Source organism: Dama dama, chromosome 15, assembly GCF_033118175.1.
Source record: "Dama dama isolate Ldn47 chromosome 15, ASM3311817v1, whole genome shotgun sequence".
Classification (NCBI taxonomy): domain Eukaryota; kingdom Metazoa; phylum Chordata; class Mammalia; order Artiodactyla; family Cervidae; genus Dama; species Dama dama.
Genome location: NC_083695.1, coordinates 71719758 through 71724501, shown reverse-complemented (window position 1 = coordinate 71724501; position 4744 = coordinate 71719758). Strand labels below are relative to the sequence as shown.

General features: G+C 43.6%; 1 pseudogene; it reads left to right on the top strand.

Moving 5' to 3' along the window:
• The first annotated feature begins 686 nt into the window (after positions 1 to 686).
• Positions 687 to 4264, top strand: LOC133069897 (small ribosomal subunit protein mS29-like; annotated as a pseudogene).
• Positions 4265 to 4744: the final 480 nt, after the last annotated feature.

The window sequence follows — 4744 nt, the reverse complement described above, 5'->3', positions numbered from 1 at the left end:
ATGAGTAAAAGTAAAACACCCATCCTTTAAGAGGGAGGGGACATGTGTATACCTGTGGATGATTCATGTTGATGTATGGCAGAAACCACTACAATATTGTAAAGTAATTATCCTCCAATTAAAATAATTTTTTAATTATGTTTTTCAAAATCTATTACCTCTTACTTTTTTCTGATAATCATGAATTTCCTTAGTATCTTTGTTATTTATTTTTCTTGATTATAACTTCTTAATACTTTGTATTCAAATTCTTAAAGCCTTTAAACTGATATGAAAGACTCCCATATTAAAGCCCCTCTCTTCTCCCCCTACCTGATATCCACAAACACGCTGCCTTCCAGAAAAACCAGTCCACTTTATCCCAGACTATTACATTCCTGCTTCTTTGAATTTGAACAGACAATTCTCTTGACCCACTCACCTTCCACTCATTCATCTAGAGATCCCAATATTAGCTTCTCTTCAAGAATCAGTTGGGTTTTATGTAATCTTTGAAATAGTACCAGACATCCTAGCCCAGTTAACTCTCTCATCTCTGAGTGTGTACCTGATTGCTAGTGGGCATTTATAGATATTTGGTAGAACAGTGATCCATATGCATGATTAGTTCTACAGTCCTGAGGAGGCTCCTGAGTACAAGTCTTCCCTTCACACCACCAAGACCTTCCCTCAAGAGCTCTGCGCACATGTCCAGTGGTGATAATGAGAATGAAGGCAGGGATGATGGCCAGGTAATCAGAGACCAAAGCTAAAGCCCAAACGACCCAGCTGTGAGATAATTTGGGAGTCCAGGCTTTTATCCTTTTATACCTAAACCCAAGGGTCTTTCCTATGCAAAGGGGTCCCAGTAACCAGTGATTCCAGCACTCTAGAAACTAACAAACAGGACTCAAAGCAGCAAGACGGATCACATTTGCTTACAATGACCCAACATTTTCTCACTGAACCTCAAACACTTGGCGTTCAAAAGGTCCCAGAAGACTGTTCCTTTTCCCATTCCCTTCATCCAAGTGCTACCTAGCCTCCAAAATCCTTCTGCTGTGAGAATAAAAAGACCCACACTGTCTCCTTGACTCCTTCATACCACAGTGACCCCACTTTCTCCAATATCATACTGAAAGGAGAACTTCCAGGTTCCCCAAGGCAGGGACAATTCCTTTCATAGCTTGGCATCCTTCCCTTTGTCCAGTCCGGAGTCACACAAAGTAAGCATTCAATAGACACTTTTTCAATGAGAAGTCTAATTATGTTGCCTTACAGTGAAACTACTCCTCTTTCTTCCTAAAAGGCTTGTATCTAATTTGGGAGAGCTGATACACAGTGGGGTATACGGGTACCTCTGCTAAACAGAATGACCAACAATAGGCTGAACCATGGGAGTGACCGTGGTTCGCTATGATGGTGGAGTCACAGTTAAGGCCTGTTAATGATCAAAAGCAAAACAAAATCCTAAAAATTATCACCCAGGAATTGGCACATACAGATTTTGTTTGGTGCCCAAAGTGATGTATGTAAGCATACACAGGCTGTGTGGACACGAATTTGAGATATCCTGTGGTTATTTGCAGAAAGAGACTGAAAGGAAATTTCATACAAAACAGGAAGTCTAGGTCTTAGATCCTGGTCTGATCACTGGTCCAGTATGACTTTTTGCATAAGCCGGGAAATTCTGACCCTCGGATTTCCATCTTTAAAATGGGTTACTAGTGCCTGCCCTGCTCTACAACTGCATGAGCCATGGGTTGCTCCAATTAATGGTCCTCATGAAAACCTCTTCTCCTGAACTCGAGGCAACATAGTGCACAAAACCCTTTAAAAGTCGACCTCCATTAGAACACACTGGAGACACTAGGCTCGCTCAGACTTCTGGGTGAAGGAATTAAACCACAGACAAGACTGTGAATATGCTGAATGGCATCATTTAACTAGACCCTTCACTTAGACGCACTAATAGGGCTAGATCACCTACTGTGTCATGGAGAGTGTCCTGGATGCATCTGAAAATTAACTCTTCATAGAGGATCCTTTCTGATGCTTATTTACATGTTGGAGACTTAGCACCCGGTGATGCCCCTATTCTCTTTGAATAACCCCCTTATTGTGTGAAGCCTGAAACACCTGTGAACATTTTAACAGACTTGGGCAGCAGCCCTGTGATAATCTGCAAATGGGTTCAGATTAAAGTCCATACCCTAAAACTACAAAGGAAGAAAAGGATTATCCTATCTTCAGAACACAGGCAAAGCACACCACCAGGAAAAGTTCTCTGGGACATAAAAAGGAATGGCCAGCAGGACTGAGACAATCTGGCCAGAACAAGCTTTCACCAAGAAGGGCATCAGAGAATCCTTGTCCAAATGTATTCATGATGTTCAATCTCTTCTGAAAAATCAGTGCCAAATTGTGTGCCAAGGAGAGTCACATACCTATAATCTCTCATCAAGCTGTACTTTGTCCTCAGTTCCATTCAGCCATTGATGACTCAGCCCCCATTGTGTATTCAAACTGGTACAAGTTGACGGCCATGTTTAAAAGGTATAATGGGTGTTTGAACAAAGGATATTCACTGAAGTTTTACATACTATATAGAAAATTTTGAAACAACACAGATATCCACCAATCATAGTCATTTTAAATAAATTTTACTGCAGCCAATAAGTAGAGTATTGTGTATGTGAACAGCTCAGTCATTTCTGACTCTTTGTGACCCCATGGACTGTAGCCCACCAGGCTCCTCTGTCTATAGGATTTCCCAGACAAGAATACTGGAGTGGGTTGCCATTTCCTTCTCCAGGGGATCTTCCCAACCCAGGGATTGAACCCGCATCTCTTGCATCTCTGGCATTGGCAGGCAGGTTCTTTACCACTGGCGCCACCTGGGAAGCCAGGAGAATATCATGCACAAGCAGAAAAGAATGAAGTAGATTTATATGTGCAGATCTGCAAAGATACTCAACTACAGTAAGTGAAAAAAAGGCAACACACAGGACTTAAGCTTGCTTCTCCGCTGTGGGACGCGCGGCGTGGAGACAGCGCTTGACAGTGTCTGCCGTTTGCCGGGCGGGGAACGCTGGTTTGTGACTCGCATGGACCCTGGACATTTTTTGCACTTAGGGACCCAGGCACCCCAGTGCCTTGTTGCTCATCTGAATAACCAGGTTCCAAATGAGAGTCCCAGAGCTATTTCCCGCACCCTTGAGAACGATCCGGCCAAGCATGGGGAGCAGCATGTGGGTCAGCACTACAGCATATCTGTCCAAGATCTAAAGACCATACTCCCCCATGGCCTGCCTCCTCGCTTTGTAATGCAGGTGAAGACATTCAATGAAGCTTGCCTGATGGTAAGGAAACCAGCCCTCGAGCTTCTGCATTACCTGAAAAACACCAATTTTGCTCATCCAGCTATACGATACGTTCTCTATGGCGAGAAGGGAACAGGAAAAACCCTCAGTCTTTGCCATATTATTCATTTCTGTGCAAAACAAGATTGGTTGATACTGCATATTCCAGATGCTCATCTTTGGGTCAAAAACTGCTGGGATCTTCTGCAGTCCACCTACAACAAACAGCGCTTTGATCAACTGTTAGAGGCTTCAATCTGGCTGAAGAATTTCAAAACTGCAAATGAGCGTTTCTTGAGTCAGATAAAACTTCAAGACAAGTATGTCTGGAATAAGCGAGAAAGCACTGAGAAAGGCAGTCCTCTGGCAGAAGTAGTTGAACAGGGCATAAGGTGAGTGAGGAATGCCACAGATGCAGTTGGGATTGTGCTTAAAGAGCTAAAGAGGCAAAGTTCTCTGGGTATTTTTCGCCTCCTGGTGGCAGTGGATGGAGTCAATGCTCTCTGGGGAAGGACCACACTGAAAAGAGAAGATAAAAGCCCGATTGCCCCAGAAGAACTAGCCCTTATTTACAACCTGAGGAAAATGGTGAAAAATGATTGGCAAGGAGGTGCCATTGTGTTGACTGTGAGCCAGAGTGGGTCTCTCTTTAAGCCCCGGAAAGCCTATCTGCCTCAGGAGTTGCTGGGAAAGGAAGGATTTGATACCCTGGATCCCTTTATTCCCATCCTGGTTTCCAACTATAACCCAAAGGAATTTGAAGGTTGTATTCAGTATTATTTGGAGAACAATTGGCTTCAACATGAGAAAGCTCATACAGAAGAAGGGAAGAAGGAGCTGCTATTCCTAAGCAATAGGAATCCCGGGCTGCTGGAGTGGCTCTGTGCCTACCTCTAAGCCATGGTCACAAAGTGCATGGAAGACAATGGATGTTTCTTTAATGGACCAGTCAGGTGGGAGGCCCCACAGTATACAAGAGTGGCCTGGCGCCTGCACACGTCGAGCCAACAGGACTGCAATTAGCTCCCAGCCTTTGTTGTAGTGGGTTCCTTGTAATGGGACTATGATGGCAACAAGATGTCCTGAAACTAACACCAGTTTATTAGATGTGGTTTTCACATTTTAAATAATCATGTAGCTTTTTCTTAAAAATTAAATTGTGTTTCTTAAAAAAAAAAAAAAAAAAGGCAATACACAGTAGACTCAATCATCAGTCAGTTCAGTTCAGTCGCTCAGTCATGTCCTACTCTTTGCGACCCCAGGGTCTGCAGCATGACGGGCTTCCCTGTCCATCACCAACTTCAGAAGCTTACTCAACTTCATGTCCATCACGTTGATGATGCCATCCAACCATCTCATCCTCTGTCATCCCTCTCCTCCCACCTTCAATCTTTTCTAGCATC